Raw genomic sequence first — 27,193 nt, 5'->3', positions numbered from 1 at the left:
CTCACACATTCAGTGGCTCTCATGCACAGTTATTTATATATGCCAACTCTCACATGTACTGTGTTTTACATATGTACTTACTATGACATGTAGCATTGAGATATCCATTCACTCATCAATACACTCATGCACACAGTCAACTGCCCATGTAGCTGTTTCCACATGCACTCTTGAACTCATACACCTAGTGAATCAACTGCTCACACATCTATGCACAGAGTCACACACCTCCCAGCCACCCCTACACAAACTCACTCTCCCATACAAATATTTGGGCAACCAATCAATAACACATATAGCCTCTCGTATAGCTAATGATCAACACATGCAGCAGTTTACATCACAACAGACATTATGATGCACAAATTAAGACAGTTTAGTCACTAACCCATGCATTCAGTGAGACACATTTAATCACTCACTCATACAGTCAGTCACGCACCTACTAAATCCTTCATCCAGACACTTATACATCCACTCATTCTTCAATATGTAAGACATATTTTAACTTTACAGAAACATACAGTCACTGGATGTTGTCATCAGTGATGTCATCAGTGATGTCATTTGAGATGTCATCAGTGATGTCATCAGTGATGTCACTGACCATGTCATGAATGATGTAATATGTGACATGATCAGCAGTGGATTGCGGGTGCGCGATATATAGTTAGTGCAACTAACTATATATGGAATTTCAATGGTTTTGTGTGAGTAAAATAAGGTTTTTTAAATGCTAATTCCTAACTATATATGGTCTATAACCTATGGTTTTTTCAGTGAATATATATATATATATATATATATATATATATATATATATATATATTACCTACTGGCGGTCGCCAGTAGGTATATATAGTTAGGATTTTTTCTCTATGGGTTTTTTGAAAATTCTATGTCTAATAACTTTGCCGTTTGTGGACGGAATTGGCTGAAATTTTCAGGAAAATGCCACATTTTGTTTCTGAGCAGCCTTTGAAAATTTGGGGGGGGTTCGTCAAGGGGGGGCCGAGAAAAAAGGGGGGTCCCAAAACGCGTTTTTCCCATGTTAATTTCCATAGGGCGGTTGGCCTCACTTTTAGCCCGAACGGCTGAATGGATTTGCACGAAACTTGGCAAAATTGTAGGGACTGGTAGCCCGATGTGCCTTTTGTAGGTCTCAATATATGTGCTCCAGTGGATTTGGAGAAATTAACGTTTAAAAAAAGATATATATCTGTAACAGCGGACCGGTTAGCGCTCTGGTTCGCGGACTTTTCGCGCAACGGAGCTTTGTGAAGCGAAGCTGATTGGTTCTCCGGCGTCTGTCAACATTCCAAACAGTCCGTAGCGGCCGCCATCTTGTCTCTCGGTAGGATCGAGAGACAAGAGGAGGCGAAAGCGAAGGGGCAAATGACCATAAGGGGGAATAGTAGATCCTCGCTGACCCCCTAGGTTTGATGTGGAGGTTTTAAAAGGGCCCCGCGGGGCAAAAAAAAAAATAATAATAATAATCGAACGGCTGAATGGATTTGCACGAAACTTGGCAAAATTGTAGGGACTGGTAGCCCGATGTGCCTTTGCTAGGTCTCAATATATGTGCTCCAGTGGATTTTGAGAAATTAACGTTCAAAAAAAGATATATATCTGTAACAGCGCTCCGCTTCGCGTACTTTTCGCGTTACGGAGGTTTGCAAAGCTGATTGGTTTTTCGGCGTCTGTAAACATTCCAAACAGTCCGTAGCGGCCGCCATCTTGTCTCTCGGTAGGATCGAGAGACAAGAGGAGGCCAAAGCGAAGGGGCAAATGACCATAAGGGGGCATAGTAGATCGTCCCTGACCCCCTAGGTTTGATGTGGAGGCTTTGAAAGGTTCTCGCAGGGCAAAAAAATATATACCGTTTTTTTAGTTTTTTTGCGTGGAGTGCGCTCGGTTCGCGAACCGGGAAGCGTTCTGGGGAGCGTACTTTCTTGAAAATTAGTGAAAAAAGTTAGAGTACAATAATAATTGTGAGTGATCAGATGTAGGGTAGCTCTGAGAAGAGCTTTTGGGTTTATGGTACATTTAGGTACTTATAAGTAGGTACCAATGCACATTCTTAAATTCAGAGTGAAAACTCTGTTGCCCTCATCTGAGAAGTGAACTCCATCTCCTCTGTAGATATCTTGCATGTAGTAACGCAAGTTATTGTTGTACAGGGAGCCCATTCCATGGTCTCTCATGTAAGCTGAAACAGATTTGTTTACATGCTTCCTCGATTTCTCAATTTGTGGACAAAATTGGTTCGACCACCTCCATTTCTGTCTTTGGCATATATTTGAATATACCAAGGCAGTCTGAGGAAAAAGTGCCATCAATTGCTCAAAGGTGTCCTTTAAAAGCATTTCCAGACCAACCCCAGTCAAAGTGCCCAAATCATTACCTCCACAGTGCACAATTAACAGGTCAGGTTTTGGCAAATGCATAAAGGTTTTCACCAATGGTATCAATTGGTGACATTTTAATCCTCTGTGGCCAAACCACTTAATTTCCACATCTTGTAAATTGAGGTTAGGTAAATTCCTGTTTTCAGCGTACCTTTGAGCCCAATAGATGTAGCTATGTCCAACAATCCAGACAGAAAACATGGCGAGAGAAGGTTCTCCTGCAGTCAGATGAAGTGTGGCAATGAAATGGCAGTTGAAAAAATGAGAGTGTAAAATGAAAAAAACTGAGGAGTTTCTGTGTTAATGAAGCAGTAAGAGTGATTGGTGGATTTTGATTGCTGAAAATAGAAAGTTAGTGTGCATGGATGAGTTCGTTGAAAGATGTATTTTGAGTGGCGAAGAAAAAATCATTAAATGAAAGAATGCTTTGGATATGCAGGTGCACTGAGAGTTCAGAGTTCAATTGCAACATTGTTGTGTGAGAGGTCTTGCAAGAGGTGGTTGCTATGCAGAAAAAGCAGAGAGGGGGCAGAGGGGGGAAGGGTTTTGCTTTGAAAAAAAGTGAGGGAAGAGTTTTGATTGGGTGACATGAGAGATCTGTGTGAGGAATTACAGCATTTCTGTGCTTTTGATAGCTGCAGACTCTGGAGTGCATACCTTTTGCTCTGCTGAAGACAAATTGGTGTGTTTCTGAGACTGTTTTGAAACTCAAAGTATTTGCTAAGGTGAGAAAAAATTTCTTTAATTTAGATAGAAAATAGTGTGCTTTAAGGAGAAAATTATGAAGAAAGTTGTGTTTTTCAAATGTTGCTTTGTCTCAAGTGTTTCACAAATAGATTTTGTTTCTTTGAGAAATTGTAATTGGAGAAAATGTGAAGTATTAGTACTGACAGGGCTTTTATGTGCATAGGAGCTGTGGAGTGTTTTCAAATTATGACTTGTAAATCGTTTTTGAGAAAAAGCAATGGTTTTAATATTGATGAGAAGGACATAATGGTGTCTGCTTCTTTATAAGGTAATTGAGAGTCTCTGATGTTATTTTTCCCATTTCAATGTAAGAAGTTTGTCTGTGGAGCAAATTGCTTGTAAATATGCTCCCACCTGTGCATGGCAAATTTAGATTTTGAATGTTTCCGTTACATAGGCATGTTAAAGGTGACTGAAACATGCTGCAAAGGCAATCAAAAAATGCTTTTATGTGTCTTAAGGACATTTTAAGTCATTTCCCCATGTGCAGTGTTTTCAAATTATGAGTTGAAAATCGTTTTTGAGGTAAAGGAATGTTTTCAAAATTTATGTGCGCCATATGACCCCAAATTTTTTTTTCAGGGGTGCAGCAGGGTGTTCTTGAGATACCCCTGCACCGTCGGAAAAATTCGTAATTTGCGATGAGGTAATTGCTAATCGCAAATTGCACCTTCATTCCTATGGGCCTCCTGCTGCATGGAAATGAATGGGTAATCTTGCTGAAATGCAAAGTCGAATCTGTATTTAAAAGGGTCTGCACCTCTGTACGGGTGTTCGCTATGTGAAGCACGAAAGTTTCACGGGCCGAACTCAAGGCCACCTCTCTCTGAGACAAAAGAGCTCTTATTCTTGCCATGCTGTTGAAATGTGCTCCCAAGGTTGGTATTTGTGGCCAGATTGAAAACTCCCTATGTTCATGTGTGGGAGGAAATAGAACATTTCTGCAGCAAATAACCCGTTCATTTACTGTTACGATAAAATGAATACTTTTAATTAACCCAGAACAATCTTCATTATTGAGCATCAAATAACTACCATTTTCGAAGAACTTGAACGTGGGGATGATAGCAGGAACTGGCGTGCCTTGCAACACGCAAGCCATATTTGGTCGGTGTTTGTTGCATGAACCGTGTAACTGTCTGTGCCTACACATTAGTGAATGATCTGGCGTCTCAGTGCATTCCTCTCCATTCAGATAAAGTTCTTGATCATCTTTGAAAATCTGTATGTGTATGGAAGCGACCAGACTTGATGAAGAAAACCACTACCTAAAGGTTAATAACGACCTATTGGTATATATTTCATACAATTTGAAAACTTATATAAAGCAAAAGGCAGCGTTATTAAACCGTGGATAAGGCACGTTGCCAAAGCAGTCAACCTTTTGGATTTATACTGGAAATGTTAAAGGAAGAATTACGGAGTAGGGCCTGTAAAACCATCGTATTCCTCTAACTCCGGGATAGTAGGGGTGTTTAATTTTTTAGAAGTAGCCAATCCAAAGCATTTGGTCTGGGAAATTGTTTCATTCACAAACAACATATGTTTTGGGATGAGACATGCACGGTGGAAAGCCTCAGTGCCTTGTACCTGCCAGGTTCGTGAACCCCAAACTGATGTAGATCCTGGATATTTTTACTCTGTATTACGTTAGCATGGTCTCATTACTGGTTTAAACGCCATTTTTCCTTTTTTGTAACTTCTGCACACGACACTTAGTTGTTGCTTTAGCTTTCAGCCTACCTGCGTCAAGATCTATGCCTGCTTCAAGCAGGCGCAGGGTTTTGATGTAGCTTTGTCCTATCTGATTGTAAATGCGGCACACTGTGGGTGGCAGAGCAGCGGTGCACGTTAACTGGTGCATCCCTGGGGATGTGCTAGTTAATATAAATCTGCCCCTTTACATTTAATTATGTGCAGGGGACACAGAGTAGGTGAGGTTTATCCAAGGTTAAGAAGAGATGAGTCCTGTTCAGTGAAAAATTGGAGATAGGCTTCAGTATATTATATACTTAAGTAGTGTGTTAAGTTTTTGATGACTGTTATTAATTTACTGTTGGGTAATAGTGGTTAATAACATTTTTTATTATATTTTACCACAGATTCAACTGCAGATTATTTCAAGATTTTAGGATGCCTAGCAAAGAAAGAGTAAGAAAGGCTGGAAAACGTCAAAGACAGCAGGAGCATGGAATATTGCAGCAGTCCTCTAACAAAAAGATTTGTCAAGTCACCAAGAAAGCACCGGGTAAGAGTCGAAAAACAGTCATAAGAAATATGTGTAGTAAAAAAAATATTACTACAGAAAATGTTTCACTCCAGAAAAGGAGACAGAATTCAAATGGTAAGGAAAGGCCAATGAGAAATGTTACTGCTAGAGTAAGAGATAACTCTATGCATGAAAGTAGAAGGAAACAACAGTTTAGGGATATTCGTAAACGAATGTTCCGCAACAGGATAATTGGGAATTTGTTAAAAAATATTAAGAAAGGTCAGCAGAAAGTGGTTTTTTATAAGAGAAAAAAAATAGTTGAGAAAGTTATTGATCAGGCATTTGAAATTAAACGTAAGTTATTTATTTTGACAGTCAATAGAATTAGGAAGCTAAACAAGGTAATTTATGATTTCAAAAGAAATAGTAGATGGAAGAGAATAGTTAATCGTAGTAATTTTTGTGAAGTTTTTTCTGGAGAATGGATGCATAGTTCAAGCTCTGAGGCATTTTTTAATGAGGAGAGTTATTTCCAGGATAATGATTTGGTGCATGCAGTTGACACCAGTGGTCGAGCTTATGAAGTGAAAGATGGTTGTCCAGTTGAAAAAGAAAAACTTGTGAGAACAGAGATAGAAGAGGTGTTAGGTAATGAGGTTTTAGGGAGACGTCCTAAGGGTCCTGTGTACACCTGGAAGTGTAGTAGTATTTGCAGTGTACGACAGGATTCCATCAATTTGCTTTGTGATTTTATACGGTCATTTAGTAAGAAAAGTTTGAAGCAGAAAATGAAGTTGTTGCAAGAATTAGATCCTTGCAGAGTGAGAGAAGTGATAGGTTTGCATGGTCATTCACTGGCTTGTCTTTCCAGGAGAGTATGCCAGAGTGTTTTTCATCATTTCAGGATGCTAGCAGTGCATCATAATAAAGTGAGGAAATTAGTTAGAATGTTGTATTATGCTAAGAGTCCAGCAATTATTCTAAAACAATTATGCGCTGCTCTTTTGCATGGTTCTGAAATAGATGTGAAGAATATATGTGAAGAAATTGAGTTTTGTTACTTTGGAAGTAAAGAGGAGAATGTTGAAATTGACCAAGAAGAAGAGAGTAATGTGGAAGATAGTGTACAGGTTTCCAGTACAGATAATTTCCAGAGGGAAATTGCGACGTTTGAGGTGAAATCAAGTGAGAGGCCAAATTTCACTTGTGTGTGTTGTCGACGCACTTATTATAAGAATCAGACTAAGTTAGTGGATTTATATGGAAAAAGTGAAAGGGAAAATAATAGTGAATGGAAGGATTTTACAACATACTTGATGGTAGAAAATTGTTTTGATTTGGGATTGGATCAACGTGTGTGTACTTATTGTTGTAACAAATTAAATGAAAACCAGATGCCTGCTAGAGCAGTTCATAATAATCTGGAATTGGTTGAAATTCCTTCTGAATTGAAGGATTTAAATACTTATGAATCTATTTTGATTCAAAGTATCCATCCCTTTCAGGCTATTGTAAGAATGGAGCCAAAGACAGGGAAATTGCCTCCATCAGATTTACAGAGAGGATTAAAGGGAAGAGTTGTTTATTTGCCTCTAGATTTGAAGAAAAACATTAACACAATTGGAGTAGAAAAAGTGGAAGAGGAACCTCTGGTTATCTTAGTTAATGGGGTTCCGACAAAGAATAAGAAAATATGGCAAGATTTAGTAGATGTTAGGAAAGTCAAAAGGGCAACATTGTATTTGAAAAAATATAATAAATACTATAAAAATGTATATGTTGCAGAAGAGGAAGTAAGTGAGGAAGAGGATAGCGATTTGTGTGCTGGTCAAATTGAGAAAGTAGAACCCTGTACTAGTGAAGAAATATATGAACATTATAGTGTTCATCCTTTGCATTCCAAGGAAGTCATGGGGAATGCTATTGAGTTGTTTCAAATGAAACAAGCCAAAGGGAGTCCCATTAGTGTTTGGGAGGAAAGTTTGGAAGCTCGGTGTTTCCCACAGCTTTTTCCAACAGGTCAGGGAGGAAGATATGATGAGCGACCTCATCAAATTCCTGCTTCTGAATACCGGACTTTGCGATTGTATGCAGGAGATGCTAGGTTTCGACAATGCATTCCCTATTTGTTTAATCTCCTGTTTGAAAGCGATCTGTCTGGACTGTCATATGCAGTGAACCACATCTTGAAAAGTGGTATACACATGCAAAACATCTCGGCAAGTGACTTTATGGATAAAGTCAATGTCCAAGACAGTATTTTGGATTCTCACCTGATTAATCTCATGGCGTGTCAGCGTGGTACTAATGAGTACTGGTACCGTCGTCATGGTGATTTAAAATGTATGCTGAGGAACTTAGGTACTCCCACATGGTTCCTCACTCTGAGCTGTGCCGAGTATGGCTGGGAAGACTTACTTGAATTTCTACGAGAGGCAAATGGAAACATTGAAAATATCGAATTCAAGACACCCGGAGAACTGTGCTCTTTGGATCCAGTGAATGTATGCAGGTACTTCAATCATAGATTTGAAGCTATGATGTCTTTCATCATGAATAAGAAGAATCCACCTCTTGGAGAGGTGTTGGATTTCTTCTGGAGAAAGGAGTACCAAGCAAGAGGTGCTCCTCATATACATATGTTGCTGTGGATCAAGGATGCACCTAAATTTGGAACGGATGCAGACGACTCAGTGATGAGTTTCATAGAACAGTATTCTACGTGTGCTGTTCCAAACGCAAAGGAGAAAAAAAGCCTAAGAGAAAAAGTTCTACGTTTCCAAAGCCATCGATGTGGAAAGTACTGTCGTCGTAAATTCTGGAACAAAGACAAGTTCTACACCAAATGTCGTTTCGGCTTTCCACGATCAGTGATTTCTAAAGGAAGAGTGAACAGTTTGATGTCTTCGCTGCGACATAATGTGATGAAGAAATCACCTAAAAACACATACAATTTGAAGAGGAACGAAGAGTCTAAGTACATCAACGACTACAACCCGGTGATTTTGTCCATGTGGAATGCTAACATGGATATACAGTTTGTGGCTGATAACTGTATGGCTGTGGCTAGGTATGTGACATCTTACATCACCAAAAAAGAGAAGACAGAATTGAAGGATATGTGGGAGGACATTTCCCATGAAAAGAGCCTCAGCAAGAAGTTGTACAGTTTCAGTCTGAAGATGTTGTCGCATCGAGAAATCGGAGCTTACGAATGTTCTGACCGGTTGTCTTCAGCAAGTCTCTATGCCAAGTCCAGGAGTATCGTTTGGGCGAGTGTTGGTCTTGCTGCAACGCGTAATCGAGTTCTGAAACCTGTGCGGGAAATTGAGTATTTGGCGGAAAAGGAGCCAAACAGTACCGACATTTTGAAGAGCAACATGTTGGATACATATTATCCAAATCGAAGCAGTCACCTCGAGAATGTTTGTCTGTATGAGGTTCTGCAAAATTACATATTCAAGAGGAACATCAAAGAAGATACTGAGAAAGGAGTGTATGCTGTAATAGGAAGTGAGGGATGTCTGGTCAAGCAAAGAAAATGCCACTTGATAAACCATCGAAAATTGAGTGGCGAATCTCCTGAAAAAAAGGAGTTTTTCTATTTAGCACTTTTGCAACTTTTTAAGCCTTGGCGTGCAGAAGAGGAACTGCTTGGAGATTTCCTCTGTTACGAAGACTCTTTCAATGCTGCCAAGGAGACCATAGAATGTCCTGCTTTTCCCAAATATGTAGAAATGTTGAATGTGGAAATTGAGCAGGAAGCAACGATTGCAGCCGAGATTGCCAGAGACAGTTCTCAGGACAGTCAGAGTTCTGCTTCATTGAGTCAGGATCCACTAGGAGGACCTCTTATCGAAAATGAAGCTGCCACTGCTATGAATGAAGTGGAAAGAGCCATGGCACATGCTCAGGAGGATGCGGTTAACTTAGAAGAGTTGGAAAGACAACTCAACGTTGAGCAGAGGAAAATATATGACGAACTTACCATGCAAATTGATCATGGATTAAGTCATGATAAGAAAGAGTGCTCATGTACGTCGTTGAAGCCTGTCCGACTGTACGTGAGTGGAGAAGCGGGAACTGGAAAAAGTTTCCTTATTAAAGCAATTTCATGTTATTTGCAGGAAAGGACAGAGTCATCGCTGTCTTGTGTTGTCACCGCTCCAACTGGACTGGCAGCACATAACATTAAAGGGATTACTTTACATCGTTTACTGATGCTGCCAGTGGAGCATGACAACAAATTAGAATATCACAAGCTATCTGGAGATGCTTGTTTTGAAGTTTCAAGAGTCTTGAGGAAAATGAAACTTCTTATCATTGACGAAGTAAGCATGGTTTCCAATGTCATGCTTGCCTTTGTGCATTTGAGAATGCAAGAAGTTCTCAAAACAGAGTATGATGTGTTATTTGGTGGCAAACACATCATTGTTTTTGGAGATCTTCTGCAGCTGACACCAGTGAAAGGGCAACCTGTGTTCAAAATGCTCACGCATGAAGATACCAGGAAGTGCTTAGGGAGTATTGGCAACGTCAATATATGGTTAAACTTCAATTATGCTGAACTGCATGAAAATATGCGTCAGGCAAAGGATGAAGTTTACAAGACTATTCTACAAGATGTTAGAATTGGAAAAGTGACCGAGCATGGGAAAGAAGCTTTACATGCACGATTACTGACAAATTTATATCCAGACGAAGATGTTGTGCCTGAGAATATTTTTCAGAAAGTTACTGAGAAAAAATCTGGAATATGTTTGATGCCAACTCTTGCAGAATGTGCCAAATTCAACAACAAAATGTTGCATTTAGAAAAGCAAGAGATTGTGAAATTGGAAGCTATTGACAGAGTAGAGCATATGGGATCAACAATTATTTTGTCTGAGAATCTGAAAACAAAATTGGATTCATTAGAGAAGAGTATATCTAAAACTGCGGGTTTTGAAAAGACTCTGAATGTGTGCTTGAACTGCCGTATAATTTTAAGAAGGAATTTACATGTTGAAAGAGGTCTGGTAAATGGATCAATGGGTAATGTTGTTGATTTTGTGAAATACAGAAATAGAGATGGAATTGAATTTTTAAAAATTAAATTTGATGGCATTGAGGAAGTACAGCTAATTGCTCGTTGTTCTGCTAGATTTTTGCTTGTAAAAGACTTATATGTTCGTCGTAAGCAGTTTCCTGTTTGCTTGGCATATGCGGTGACAATCCATAAATCGCAAGGTTTAAGTGTAGACTGTGCATTGGTGAATATTGGCAGTTCTGTGTTCAAGGAGGGTATGGCATATGTGGCATTGTCACGAGTTAGAACTTTATCGGGATTGTACTTGATTGAGTGTGATGTCACAAACATTTGTGCGGATCTAGATTGTGTTAAGGAATACAATAGGTTGAGAAGAGAGTATGCGTCACATTTGCCTCAGTATCCTTTGTTTGAGAAACGTGTGGTAGGCCGGAAACGAAGAAATGTGACCAATACTGGGGAGGTTGTAGCAAAAAGACGAAAAGTTGATGAACCTGAAATTATAAGCAGAAACAAAAAGGATTCTGTTGAAGATGTTGTTGGTTTTCAATTTGAAAACAGTTCTGGTGTCAACTGCTATGCTAATGTAGTGGTTAATGTTGTCTTTTCTCTAGAAACTTTAAAAGAACAGATTGTGGTCAATTCGGATCAAAGATTTTGCAGTTTGTTAAATTCTGTGTTAGAGAAATGTAGCACTGATAGAACAAACATAGAAAGTGTGTCTGAAATTCGAAATCTGTTAGACAGATGTTCAGGCCAAACACAATTCTCTCAAAATAGTCAGCAAGATTGTCAGAAGTTTTTAATGTATATGCTTGATGTATTGCATGATGAAGGTGTAGATGTAGATCACCTGTTTGGGCTTTCTTATCAATGGCAGCATGACTGCGAGAACTGTAGGGTATCAGCTACTACTAGTGTAGACTCAGAAAGATTTATATATTTAACTTTGCCAGACAGTAAATCAGTCTCTTTTAATAAGCTAGTAAAAGCAGCTGATCACAACATGGAGTGTAGCCAATGTAAATCTGAAATGATGTCCACTTTATTTATACGAACATATGGCCAGTATGTCATTTTAATGTTCCAACGATGTAGGCCTGATGGAACAAAATTGACAACTTTAATTAAAAATTTTGTGGCTTCACAGTTGTCAATATCAGGAAGGACTTTTGTAACTGTAGCAATTATATATCATGATGGTCCTTCAATAACATCAGGACATTATACAGCTTATTTAAAGTGTAGAAATGGCTGGTCATTCTGCAATGATTCTGTTTTAATTTTCAAAAAAAAATTGCCATATGACCTTAAAAACTCTTACCTGGTGTTTTTAAAACCAAAATTTTAGGGAAAGAATCTCGGGATGTGCTCTGAGGAATTTCAAGAAGTTCTCATGGCTCCTACACTATTTGGCCTTGAGGATAAGTGTAGTACAGAGACATAACTTTTTACCATAACACTGGACGTTATTGAGAAATACGTGCACTTTGAATGAGTTCAGAAAAACTATTTCTTTTTATAAGCTAATTGAAGCAGCGAATCAAAACATGGAGTAGAGGGAATGTAAGTCTGCAATGCTGTCTACTGTTTTACATTGCTTTGTGATTAAAAGTGATGTAGAGAATTAAATAATTGTACTAGTCATAAAGGTAGTGTAAGTCTGCTTCATAGTAAGCAGTATCAGTGTGATAGGAAATGTAGAACATGATTGAGCAAGAAGGGGAAGATATTACTAGTCCAGGATTGTGTAAATGATCTTCAACATTTTAATTCTGAAAGTTGCGGAAATGCGAAAAGACGGGATTGGCTTACAAGAAATCCAAGAGTTATACATGGCTCTGACACGATTTGGCCTTGTGGAATCGTGTGGTAGAGAGCGAGAAGTCATTTATTGTATGTAACATGTTTTTGAAAACGATGGAGGTTTTCTTTCAGAAAGTGGCGGGTTGAAAGTAATAACAGCACAACAGAGTGTAAGCTGTTCATAGGACATCCTTGGCCGTCATGGAAAGTAAGTTAACTTTAAGGAGTTCTGAATTCTGATTTGTAATGTATGGGTTTTTTAAACACAATCATTTTGATTGTGTTTTTTTTTCCCCGCTGTTATATGATGAATACGTTCAAGTCACTGTTTTAGTGAAATTTGATACATTCTGAGAACAGCAAAAATAAACCATTTAACATGTATAATTAATTCTGTTCTGTTTGCATTTATGATGTACATGTAGAACTGTGTAGGAGGCATGGAGAAGGTGAGGCTTCTGTCAGTGTCAAAGTTGTTGCATACAGTGCTCATATTCTACGTAGTCTTTTATATTTCATTACTTTCACTGTTTCTGACAGATCTAAAAATTTTTTTTTTAAAAGAACAGTAAGTATAAGGGAAGGAAACAGACAGTTATGTTAAAAGAAACACAGCTATAGGGAATAAACTAGGGATACTGTTACCCGCAATCCTCTGCTGATGATGTCACTGAGCATGTCATGAATGATGTAATATGTGACATCATCAGCAGTGGATTACGGGTAATAGTATCTCTAGTTTACTCCCCTATAGCTGTCTTTCTTTTAACATAACTGTCTGTTTCCTTCCCTTATACTTACTGTTCTTTTTTATAAAAAAAATTTTTTGGTTCGCTTCCGGTTCGCGTACCGGGGAGCGAACTGGGAAGCGAACTAAGAGAAATAGAGGTTGGCACAGTTGCAAATATTGAACCAATTTTTTTATAACGGGGAGGTAGTTCTGAAAAGAACTTTTTTTTAAATTGTTTTTGTTGTTTTATATTTTTTTTATTATTTTTCTGAACATTTTTTTACTTTTTTTGAATTTTTCTGAACAGTTTTATATTTTTTTTGTTTTTTTTTCGGAGGGGGCAACGAAAACGATTCATTGTAAAGGGCTCAACAGGAGGAAGAAAACAAAAAAAAGAATTTATTGTTTGGGGAGTTTCGGACAAACATGAGCATGATTGTTAATAGCTCTGTTGATCAGAGTGATGCTACTTTCTGCGTAGCAAATGATTCCACTGCAATGTACGCAGACTTGTTTTACTTCACGAAATCTCGTTTGTATATTTGGCACCATCTCCCTGCCCTCTGGTCCCGTTACTTCCGGTACAACAGATCTTCTGGCCATAATAGGGAGATTATCTAGGTCGTCCTGTTCCTCTTCTTCCTCTTCTTGCTGAATTATAACTTTAGCAGGTGGTCCACTCTTCCTTGGATGTGGTGGAGGTGGTGGGGAAGCACCAGCTGAAGCTAGTAAAGAAGCCATTGCTCACTGGTAACAAAGGGTCTTTCTCTCACAATGATGAAAGTCAGAGTGAGGAAAGAAGGAGGGATTTTCACCATTTGGGAAAAAAAAATAGTTCTCAACCAATGAAAAGTGTTCATTTTAGATCATATGACCTAGTCTTACATCATTAGGAAACCGAAAGTGAAATGAACCAATGAAAAGTGTTATTACCAAGTCACATGACCTGCTGTGTTTACGTTACGCGCTTTGCAGGGCCTCCCGGTTTGCTTCCAGAAACCTGTGCTTTGCGACTCGGTAAGCGTACGAGTTCGCTAACGTAGCACGTCATATGACGTATCACGCGACAACGCGAAACGTCATGCGGACGGGAGGCGTCACGATGTTGTTTTCTAACGCGGCAGTTGCGGTAAAGAAACGTTTACCGGCTCGCGGTCTATTTCGCGGCATCAAGGTCAGCTAACGGGAAGCTTCCCGATTCGCGAAGCGGGAACGAAGAAAAAAAAATATTTAAAAAAAAAAATTATTCATAAACATATAAAATATATTTTTGGATTTAAAGAAGAATACATTTTACAGCTACAGATATTAGCTGTTAAAAAACCAATGAAATTCACAGAAAAAACCATAGGTTATAGACCATATATAGTTAGGAATTAGCATTTACAAAACCTTGAAAATTCACTGAAAAAACCATAGGTTATAGACCATATATAGTTAGGAATTAGCATTTACAAAACCTTGAAAATTCACTGAAAAAACCATAGGTTATAGACCATATATAGTTAGGAATTAGCATTTAAAAAACCTTATTTTACTCACACAAAACCATTGAAATTCCATATATAGTTAGTTGCACTAACTATATATCGCGCACCCGCAATCCACTGCTGATGATGTCACATATTACATCATTCATGACATGGTCAGTGACATCACTGATGACATCACTGATGACATCTCAAATGACATCACTGATGACATCACTGATGACATCTCATTTGACATCAATGATCACATCACTGATGATATCATTCATGTGATAATACAATGCATCTCCTCACACTCTAATATAACCTCCGTTACACCCAGTGTTAAATACAGAGTATAATTTTTGAAACCATTGACACACCAATACTAGTTACTACATACGCACTCACTGATTCCTATGTCTACACACACATTCACTCATTCACCCATACAATCATTCATACATACAATCACTCATCTTTAAAACACTATCATATGCACTCATACACCTATACAGACACTCACACTCTGCCACTCATCCATGGAGTTACTCACACACCTAGTCAGTCCTGAAAAGAATCAATCACACTTCCATTTTCTCATCTATACAGTTAAACACAGAACACCTTACATTTTTGAAACATATACTAACACATACTTACTCTCTTATACAATCACTGATACAAGTACACATTGATCTGCACAGAGTCACACACCTCCCAGCCAGCCATACACACACTCAGTCTCCCATACAAATACTTGTGCAACCAATCAATAACCCATATAGCCACTCATATAGCTACTGATCAACACATGCAGCAGCTTGCACAACAACAGACATACTGATGCACACTTTCAGACAGTTTAGTCACTAACCCGTGCATTCAGTAGGACGCATTTAATCAGTCACTCATACAGTCAATCACGCACCTACTAAAACCTTCATTCAGACACTTATACATCCACTCATTCTTCAATATGTAAAACATATTTAAACTTTACAGAAACACATAATCACTGGATGATGTCATCAGTGATGTCATCAGTGATGTCATTTGAGATGTCATCAGTGATGTCATCAGTGATGTCACTGACCATGTCATGAATGATGTAATATGTGACATCATCAGCAGTGGATTGCGGGTGCGCGATATATAGTTAGTGCAACTAACTATATATGGAATTTCAATGGTTTTGTGTGAGTAAAATAAGGTTTTTTAAATGCTAATTCCTAACTATATATGGTCTATAACCTATGGTTTTTTCAGTGAATTTTCAAGGTTTTGTAAATGCTAATTCCTAACTATATATGGTCTATAACCTATGGTTTTTTCAGTGAATTTTCAAGGTTTTGTAAATGCTAATTCCTAACTATATATGGTCTATAACCTATGGTTTTTTCTGTGAATATATATATATATATATATATATATATGAAGGTCCGTGAACAGAATCTCACACGCTCTCAGCGGCAGCCAAAGTAATACCAACAGCAAAGGTCCAAGGGTGTTTAATCGTCTGCTACATGTTTCGGCTTCTCACAAGCCTTGATCACGCAAACATTACAAGGTGCACACAGACTAAGTAAACTAACATGGTGCTCGAAATAGGACTGCAAAGTAAATGGTGGCAGACATCTTGTAAGGGCTAAATCGTTCTAATCCAAAATTAAAAACCTGGGAAAACTCTGTAAGTAGTGAAAACAAAGTAAAGTCCACCAAATGGCACAATCACAATGTAGGAAATGAAATTAACATATAATTACATTAGAAATTGTTGGTGGCACAACAATCAAATAACGCTTGCAAGGCGCAGCACAAGTGTCTCGTAATGATAACTAGGAAATTAACCAATATAGACGCGCATTAGCAAGCAGAAAAGCCCTTTGAAAGAACAGAAAAGAATATTATCACGGACCAGTGTCTGGAGGCAAAATAAGACTAGTACTGTCTCTGCCAATTAAAGAGACAGTACGTGTGGGCAAATGCTGACGGTGTACCTCAACTGTGAAGGACACGAAGAAAGTATGCAAATCCTGGGCGAGTGCCCATGTGCCAAGAGGACTCGGACCAGAACAAATAAGGCCGAGCAATATAAGCTGCTGTACAAACAATGATACTTGCAGGACGTAGCAGCAGTCCCAGGTGAGATGGGTGATGGATGTCTGGTAATAGAACATGCCCAGTGCTCACATAGCAGTCCATGATGTGTCCCATTATGCCCAAGTGGGCGTGCTCTTAAACGTATAAGCTGGAAAAAGTGACTGGAGTGCCCAGGGAAAGTGCCGTGGAGGGCTAGTTTCCAAAAGTGCTCTGTAAAGAAAGAGAAAACAAGATAAAATCAGACGTGACACATCATGTGCACATAGTATTGAACAGGTTCCAACAACAATGGAGAAAGGTACAGTGCAGGACCTGAACGGGCAAAACTACAGAGTTACAGATAATCTTCTTTCAGGTGTACTGCAAGTTCCTCATCATGATTCAATCCCCCCGGTGTCTTGGTACAGAAGGAAATGATGTATTTTGACTCAATCTGTCTCAATTTGAGTACACGGTTCCCACCCCTGGGATTCTTGATGACTTGTTCTAATATAAAGAATTTCATCAGTGAGGGATTAGAAAAATGATGTTCAGTGAAATGTCTGGCCACAGGATACTTGATGTCCTTGTGTATGATGGCCCGATAGTGTTCCAGAATGCGTTTTTTGGCAGGGGCGGTGGTACTACCAATGTACCAAAGTCCGCATGGACACACAATGACATAAATTACAAATGTAGTGCTACAGGGAAGGAATTGCTTGATTTCCTTGGTAACACTATTGTATGTAACCTTCATGATAGAGGTGCTGTAACGGCAAGCCTTGCAGTGGCCACAAGGAAAAAATCCCTTGAGGCCAATGTCATGACTGTCGGAATACGACGTAATGTCACTGTGGACACACACATCCCTGATGTTTCTGCCTTTCCTGTAAGTGATGCTAGGCCTCTCAGTGATGAGATGGCCAATAGTAGCATCACTCTTCAGGATGTTCCAATTCTTGGCTACAATTCTGCGTACATTATGAGATTCTCTGTTGTAGGTGAGAATGAGACGTGTGTTGTTTTCTTCACAGCACCTCTCTTCAATCGGTTCATTGCGCAAAGTGTCAATGCGCGCAACAGAATCTGCTCTCGTCTTGGCTTTCTTGAGTACCCACTCAGGGTAATTCCTGAGTCTGAGGCGTTCCATCATCTCGGAAGCGGCAAGTTGGTAGCTGCTTTCAGAATTACAGTTTCTTTTTGCCCTGAGCAGTTCACCGTAAGGGATGCTCCATTTGAGCGGTTCAGGGTGACTTCTGAGGGCATGTAGAATACTGTTCCCTGCAGTGGCTTTCCTGAAAAGAGTGGTGTTGATGGTACCGTCTTTGATGTCAATCCTGACATCAAGATATTCTGCCATCTCCTTGCTAATGTTACTTGTAAGTTTTATGTTGTACTTGTTCTTATTGAGGCTATCGATGAAGCGCAATGCATCAGCCTCTGGGCCTTCCCAGATCATAAAAAGGTCATCGATATACCTCCACCAAGTAACTACATGGCCAATATATTCAGTTAGCAATGGGTCCGTGAAGATCGTGTGTTCCCAATGCCCCATGAAAAGATTCGCGAAGCTCGGGGCAAAACACAAACCCATCGCGGTACCAATCTCTTGTTTGTAAATGGCACCATCGAATAGAAAAAATGTATTGCTCAAACAGAAATCCATCATCTCGAGGAGCATTTTACTATGCTCTCTGAAGCGTAATGGACGTCCCTCCAGAAAATGTTTACAGGCGTCCAAGCCTTGTTTGTGATCTATAATAGTATAGAGAGCTTGGACATCCATGGTGATTAATAAGTAATTGTCATCCCAAGTGAGATGCTGGAGTTTGGACAAAAAATCTTTGGTGTCTTTGACATAACTGCTGAGTCCCTGGACCCACTCTCTAAGATAGTGGTCTACATATTTGGAAACATGTTCAGACACACACCCTCTGGAAGACACGATGGGTCTGCCAGGGGGATGTGTGTTGTTTTTGTGAATTTTGGGGAGTAAATACAACACAGGTAAAATAGGGTTGTTATTCTTCAAAAATTTGAATTCCTCCCATTCCAAAATACCCTTATCCTTCCACCCACTTAGTTTGTCCCATAGTTCAATTATACTCTTGTTGTAACATTCGAAAGTGGTGGTGATGTAAAATTTGCCCTCTGTAAGTTGTCTCTGGGCCTCTGCCACGTATTGTTCCCTGTCCATGATGACAATATTGCCCCCTTTGTCAGCGGGGCAAATCACAATGGATTTGTCTTCAGTAAGGGATTTCAGGGCTCTCCTCTGATTAAAGGACAAGTTGTCCTGTCCAGGTTTGTAACGTTTTTTCTTGTTTCTGAAGATGTTAAGTTCTTTATTAACACATTCATGGAATGTGTCAATCGCGTCGTGGGCCATCATAGGGATAAAAGTTGACCTGGGTTTGAAGCCAGAGGATGCACTGTGATCTGTGGGAAAATTCGCATCAGCAAGTAGCTGGGTATTACTATACAGTTCACTTTCTACTTCTTGTTCTACAGTACTAGTAGTGCTAGGCTCCTCATCACCTTCTTGATCCATGTGTATAGTTGCGAACTTAAACTTAAAAAATGGCATAAAACAAGGGGTAGTGCGGGACAGCATCTCACACCCATTGAACATACCACCGAACAAGACCCCTTCAGGATAGGGGATGTTGATGCCCTTATTGACATTATACACCTGGATCAAGAAGGTGATGAGGAGCCTAGCACTACTAGTACTGTAGAACAAGAAGTAGACAGTGAACTGTATAGTAATACCCAGCTACTTGCTGATGCGAATTTTCCCACAGATCACAGTGCATCCTCTGGCTTCAAACCCAGGTCAACTTTTATCCCTATGATGGCCCACGACGCGATTGACACATTCCATGAATGTGTTAATAAAGAACTTAACATCTTCAGAAACAAGAAAAAACGTTACAAACCTGGACAGGACAACTTGTCCTTTAATCAGAGGAGAGCCCTGAAATCCCTTACTGAAGACAAATCCATTGTGATTTGCCCCGCTGACAAAGGGGGCAATATTGTCATCATGGACAGGGAACAATACGTGGCAGAGGCCCAGAGACAACTTACAGAGAGCAAATTTTACATCACCACCACTTTCGAATGTTACAACAAGAGTATAATTGAACTATGGGACAAACTAAGTGGGTGGAAGGATAAGGGCATTTTGGAATGGGAGGAATTCAAATTTTTGAAGAATAACAACCCTATTTTACCTGTGTTGTATTTACTCCCCAAAATTCACAAAAACAACACACATCCCCCTGGCAGACCCATCGTGTCTTCCAGAGGGTGTGTGTCTGAACATGTTTCCAAATATGTAGACCACTATCTTAGAGAGTGGGTCCAGGGACTCAGCAGTTATGTCAAAGACACCAAAGATTTTTTGTCCAAACTCCAGCATCTCACTTGGGATGACAATTACTTATTAATCACCATGGATGTCCAAGCTCTCTATACTATTATAGATCACAAACAAGGCTTGGACGCCTGTAAACATTTTCTGGAGGGACGTCCATTACGCTTCAGAGAGCATAGTAAAATGCTCCTCGAGATGATGGATTTCTGTTTGAGCAATAACTTTTTTCTATTCGATGGTGCCATTTACAAACAAGAGATTGGTACCGCGATGGGTTTGTGTTTTGCCCCGAGCTTCGCGAATATTTTCATGGGGCATTGGGAACACACGATCTTCACGGACCCATTGCTAACTGAATATATTGGCCATGTAGTTACTTGGTGGAGGTATATCGATGACCTTTTTATGATCTGGGAAGGCCCAGAGGCTGATGCATTGCGCTTCATCGATAGCCTCAATAAGAACAAGTACAACATAAAACTTACAAGTAACATTAGCAAGGAGATGGCAGAATATCTTGATGTCAGGATTGACATCAAAGACGGTACCATCAACACCACTCTTTTCCGGAAAGCCACTGCAGGGAACAGTATTCTACATGCCCTCAGAAGTCACCCTGAACCGCTCAAATGGAGCATCCCTTACGGTGAACTGCTCAGGGCAAAAAGAAACTGTAATTCTGAAAGCAGCTACCAACTTGCCGCTTCCAAGATGATGGAACGCCTCAGACTCAGGAATTACCCTGAGTGGGTACTCAAGAAAGCCAAGACGAGAGCAGATTCTGTTGCGCGCATTGACACTTTGCGCAATGAACCGATTGAAGAGAGGTGCTGTGAAGAAAACAACACACGTCTCATTCTCACCTACAACAGAGAATCTCATAATGTACGCAGAATTGTAGCCAAGAATTGGAACATCCTGAAGAGTGATGCTACTATTGGCCATCTCATCACTGAGAGGCCTAGCATCACTTACAGGAAAGGCAGAAACATCAGGGATGTGTGTGTCCACAGTGACATTACGTCGTATTCCGACAGTCATGACATTGGCCTCAAGGGATTTTTTCCTTGTGGCCACTGCAAGGCTTGCCGTTACAGCACCTCTATCATGAAGGTTACATACAATAGTGTTACCAAGGAAATCAAGCAATTCCTTACCTGTAGCACTACGTTTGTAATTTATGTCATTGTGTGTCCATGCGGACTTTGGTACATTGGTAGTACCACCGCCCCTGCCAAAAAACGCATTCTGGAACACTATCGGGCCATCATACACAAGGACATCAAGTATCCTGTGGCCAGACATTTCACTGAACATCATTTTTCTAATCCCTCACTGATGAAATTCTTTATATTAGAACAAGTCATCAAGAATCCCAGGGGTGGGAACCGTGTACTCAAATTGAGACAGATTGAGTCAAAATACATCATTTCCTTCTGTACCAAGACACCGAGGGGATTGAATCATGATGAGGAACTTGCAGTACACCTGAAAGAAGATTATCTGTAACTCTGTAGTTTTGCCCGTTCAGGTCCTGCACTGTACCTTTCTCCATTGTTGTTGGAACCTGTTCAATACTATGTGCACATGATGTGTCACGTCTGATTTTATCTTGTTTTCTCTTTCTTTACAGAGCACTTTTGGAAACTAGCCCTCCACGGCACTTTCCCTGGGCACTCCAGTCACTTTTTCCAGCTTATACGTTTAAGAGCACGCCCACTTGGGCATAATGGGACACATCATGGACTGCTATGTGAGCACTGGGCATGTTCTATTACCAGACATCCATCACCCATCTCACCTGGGACTGCTGCTACGTCCTGCAAGTATCATTGTTTGTACAGCAGCTTATATTGCTCGGCCTTATTTGTTCTGGTCCGAGTTCTCTTGGCACATGGGCACTCGCCCAGGATTTGCATACTTTCTTCGTGTCCTTCACAGTTGAGGTACACCGTCAGCATTTGCCCACACGTACTGTCTCTTTAATTGGCAGAGACAGTACTAGTCTTATTTTGCCTCCAGACACTGGTCCGTGATATTATTCTTTTCTGTTCTTTCAAAGGGCTTTTCTGCTTGCTAATGCGCGTCTATATTGGTTAATTTCCTAGTTATCATTACGAGACACTTATGGTGCGCCTTGCAAGCGTTATTTGATTGTTGTGCCACCAACAATTTCTAATGTAATTATATGTTAATTTCATTTCCTACATTGTGATTGTGCCATTTGGTGGACTTTACTTTGTTTTCACTACTTACAGAGTTTTCCCAGGTTTTTAATTTTGGATTAGAACGATTTAGCCCTTACAAGATGTCTGCCACCATTTACTTTGCAGTCCTATTTCGAGCACCATGTTAGTTTACTTAGTCTGTGTGCACCTTGTAATGTTTGCGTGATCAAGGCTTGTGAGAAGCCGAAACATGTAGCAGACGATTAAACACCCTTGGACCTTTGCTGTTGGTATTACTTTGGCTGCCGCTGAGAGCGTGTGAGATTCTGTTCACGGACCTTCATTATTTACCGGCGTGCTCGACCGGAGTACACTCCACCTCCCGAGGGGCCCCAGGCAATTCACAGAGCAACTCGTGACTTTGAATATATATATATATATATATATATATATATATATATATATATATATATATATATATATATATATTGATGACTTTCTTCCTTACTTTCCTTTACTTTGGTCCATTTTCTGTATCTTCTGGACCCCACTGATGATTGGTCTGTGAATAGGCTAATTTACCATCTTGTGTTGTACCTCTGTGACTACCTTCACCCCATTTTTCAATTTTTAAGTTGCCAACTTAATTTCTATGGCAAACTCTCCTGCTTCTCTACATGATCCTTTATGAGCTACTCTTTATCAACACTGTGTTTTCCTTACATTTCCCTAAATTTGTTATTTTGTTTAATCGTTATTTATCATCTGGTGTCATGCCTTTTTCTTTTAAATCTGACCCAGTTACTCTTCTACTAAAACAACTTCTTTGGAGACTTCACCACAATCTAACTCCCACCTTATCTCTTTGATGCCATATCTGTCTACAATTCTGGGATATAGTGTTCATAATCAGTAAATCTAATATCTTTTGGATAGGCATTTACAACCTTCACTTCAGTTTGCTTTTTCTAGGCTCTCCACTTACACAGACTTACTTTCTGTATCTAGTTTTATTATTCATTTTTATGATCTTAAAACACCCTCAATGTTGGTACTGCTGGACCTTTCTGATGCTTTGGGCACAGTTGGGCACCCTTCCTTCTTTTCTCTTTTCATTCTTTGGGTATTCCTGGTCCACCTCTTTCTTGGTTCTCTTCTTATCTTTCTAGGCAATATTTTTTCTGTATCTTAGAAAGGTTCTTTATCTTCCTGCACTTTATTGATGTATGGGGGAACCTCATGATTCTGTGCTTGACTTCATGCCAGTCTTTGTAGGGGGCAAGCATGTCCAACCTTTTTACTAATCTCCAACAATAATACATATCATTCAGGAGGTATGGGGGCACTTTGACTAGAAACATGACATGCTGGTATTAGAAACCATCAAGATGTTACAGCAGAGCAGTAAGCACGATTTCCTTATCTCATTATTTATAACTGCCAGGAAGTGACTTGCAGAATCACAGTCTGAAATTTTTAAATGCTGCCTCACTTGTGTGGGTAGGCCTAGTGGCCGTGACATGAAATGCCCAAAACACAACGTGGACACATCACATTTTTCCAGTGAAAACTATCCCTTTTTTTGCAATGCGCCTAGCTGTGGATTTTAGACCCTAGCTCAGCCAGCACCTTGGGAAACCTAGCAAACGTGTACATTATTAAAAAGTAGAGACCCAGAGAATTCCAGGATGTGGTGACTTGTGTGGCTCTCACCGGGTTCTGTTACCCAGAATCTCTTGCTAACCTCTAACTTTGTCACAAAAACACATTTTCCTCATATTTCTGTGATGGACAGTTTTGGAATTTGTGGGGAGCCACAGACCTCTGCCCACACAGCATTCCCCAAGTCTATTGATAAAAATGGTACCTCATTTGTGTGGGTAGGCCTAGTGCCCACGACAGGAAATTACCCAAAATGTACTGTAGAGACTTCAAAATTATCGATCACAAAAAGACCTGGCTTTGTGAGGTAGTCACCTGAGTCTTTGGTCCTGTGCTCGGTGGGCATCTAGGGAAACCTACAAAACCCAGACAGTTCTGGAAACTAGACACCCAGTGGAGTACAGGGAAGTGTGGCTCGTGTGGATCCCCCAATGTCTTCCTACCCAGAATCCCCTGCAAAGCTCATTTTACTCACATTTCTGTGTAGTAAAGTTGTAGGATCACCGGGCTGGCACAAATGTTCTACCACACAGCATTTCACCAGGACTCCCAATAACAATACTGCCTCATTTGTGTGGGTGGGTCAAGTACCCGCGACAGGGAAGGGCCCAAAACGTATTGTGGTGACATCAAAATTATCTATCACAAAACAACCTGGTTTTGCAAGTAGGGGGCACCTGCATTATTGGTCCAGGGCTTGGCAGCCCAGAACCAAAACACAGGAGCCCCCTTTGCAAAACAGGTTATTTTGTGATAGATAGGGTGGTACCTGGGTTTTGTTCCCGGGCTTGGCGGCCATCTAGGTAAACCTACCAATCCCAGACATTTTTGAAAACTTGACACCCGGGGGAGTCCAGGGGGGTGTGGCTTGCATGGATTTCCCAACGTTTTCTTACCTGAAAACCCTCAAATTCAGCTAAAAAATCAAATTTTCCTTAAAGTTCTGTGTGGAATCAGCATGCCTGCACAAATTTCCATCCACCATTCTCCTCTGTCTCCTGATAAAACTGATACCTCACTTGTGTTGGGGCCCAAAGCAGAGTCAGCCTAAAAACGTATAAAATGAAAAACTGAGAGGTAACCAAAGCTTGTTCATAAGGGCATGCTTTTTTAATACGTTTAAGGCTCACTCTGCTGTGGGCACCCACACAAGTGAGGGATAATTTTTATCAGGAAATCAAGGGGAATGCTGGGTGGTAGGAAATTTGTGCAGTGATCCAATAAGTTCCCCACACAGATATGTGAGAAAAATGTGACTTTCTAGCTAAACTTAGGCTTGCAGAGGATTCTGGCTAGAAACCACTAGGGGATCCACACAAGCCACACCGCTAGCCAAGCAACCGTCCACAAACCCCACCACTCAAGTGCCAGTCCACAGATACCGCTAGCCAAGAGCCATCCACACGCACCGCCAGCGAAGCACCATTCAACACAAAACACCGGCCAAGCACTAGTCCACGGACACTGCCAAGCAAGCGCCAGTCTACACACACCACCACCAAGCACGAGTTCACACACACTATCAGCCAAGCACAAGTCCACACACACTGCCAGCCAAGCACAAGTTCACAGCAAAATGCAAGTACACACCCAGCCAGCCAAAAAATCAGTACGTGCGGACCATTATTGGTCAAAAACAACACGTTTCAGCCGTTAAGGCCTTCGTCAAGTTACCCGGAAGATGAAATGTGAGTTAATTTCATTTGACAGTTTTGATCAATTGCTTTTTGTTGAATCATAAAATGTGAGGCACATTAGATGTAACTAATTTTTTTTTTTTTTGCATTATTGTTAATCACTTGTAGAGCTTAAGTATCCCGTTCATCAGATTATATAATGCAAAAAAGGAAATGTGAGTGTTAGACCTGCCACCATTGGCATGGGTCTCCCTTACATTTTTGCTGTTGCCTCATGTTTTTTTGCTGATGTTAGATGCTTTGGGCACTGTGCCACTGCTATTCAGTGCCACAGTGCAAGTGCTCCCTATTGTAAATTGATGTATGGATTAGTGATTCCATGTTTGCTATTTTGGTTTACTTGTGAGACCCTAGTCTAGTGCACTGACTGTGCCAGGGCGGGTAATCCAAATGCTGCTGGTGGGCCTGCAGCACTGGTTGTGCCACCCACAGAAGCAGCCTTGTAAAATGTGTCTAAAGTCTGCCATTGCAGAGCCTGCGAGCAGTCTGGTACTGTCATGCTGACTGGGTAAGTGCACCGACTTCCCAGTCCCTAAAACCTTCCATTTTCTTCATATCAGACACCCCTATGGTAGGCCCAAGGGCAGGGTGCATTGTAAGTATAAGGTAGGACAAGCCCTGATATGTATGGCATGTCCTAATATTTGCCATTTTCGTTTTCCACTATTGCAAGGCTCTCTGTTCTCCATAGGCCAGAATTGGCTGTTAGAATTGTTACATTTTATAATCCTAACAGGCTCAGAGAACGTGGTAGAAATTCGAGTTTAGTATGCCTGCACTCAGAATAATAAAATACATCTTTTAGTAAAGTTTATTTTAATATTCTGTGTTTGCAAATACCACTTTTAGAAAGTAGGTATTTGCTTGTCTAACCATTCAAACCTGCCTCTGCTAGGATGTGTATTCCTATGTCTGGTTTCTGTGAGCGACAGGGCTGGGGAATTCCAGGAGATAGGCTGAGTCACCCAGTGGTGAATAGAGAGATCTGCATCTTGATGGGAGGGAGGAGTGCACCTGAGCTCTGAATAGGGCTGTGCCTGCCTTCCACAACGCTGGCTCCACCCCCTGGGGAGCGGCTGATGTCCCTGCCCTACACAGTGAAAGAAGAAGAAGGAGTCCTGTCAACAGAGTGCTCCAGGACTGTACTTGCCTTCCACAATGCTGGCTCCACCTCCTGTGGGGCGTCTGATGTGCATGCCCTGCACTGTGAAAGGAAAGGAGAAGTCTAGTAAACAGAGTGCTTCAGAACTGGTTTGGACTGGGCAAAGGCCCCTCTCCCCTCAGAGAAAAAAGGATTTCTGGGTATAAATATTGGGACCCTGATCCCATGAAAGTAGATCACTTTTGGACTACAAGAAGAAACCTTTACTGAGGAGCGGAACCTGAAGAAACTGAGGAGATACTATTCCCAAGCTGAAGTGCTGCTTGGTGGATTGGCCTGCAGTGGTTGCCTTACTGCCAAAGGAAGGAGAAAGGAACTTTGTGTACTTTGCGTTTAACTTGTGAAGGATCTCCAAGGGCTTGGAAAATAGCTTGCCTCCTGCTGAAGTCTCAGGGACAACAGATTGCACGCCCCAGCTCCCCAGAGTTCTTTTGGAAGTGCCTGCTGCTGTTTTGGGCCTTCTGAGGAACTGCGTGCCGCAAGGAGCTGGAAGCGCGACTCAATGAGAAGCGTGTCACCGTCGCTGTGCCTGCCGTCGCAACTCCGGAGGAAGGAGGGTGTAGCCGCTGTGGTTGTCGCACTGCACCGCATCAGGAGAAGAATCTCACAACGAGGTCAGAGCATGTCGCCGTCGCAACTCTG

The sequence above is a fragment of the Lissotriton helveticus genome, chromosome 8 (assembly GCF_964261635.1).
Source record: "Lissotriton helveticus chromosome 8, aLisHel1.1, whole genome shotgun sequence".
In the NCBI taxonomy this organism is placed as follows: domain Eukaryota; kingdom Metazoa; phylum Chordata; class Amphibia; order Caudata; family Salamandridae; genus Lissotriton; species Lissotriton helveticus.
Note: the sequence above shows the minus strand (reverse complement) of the source record.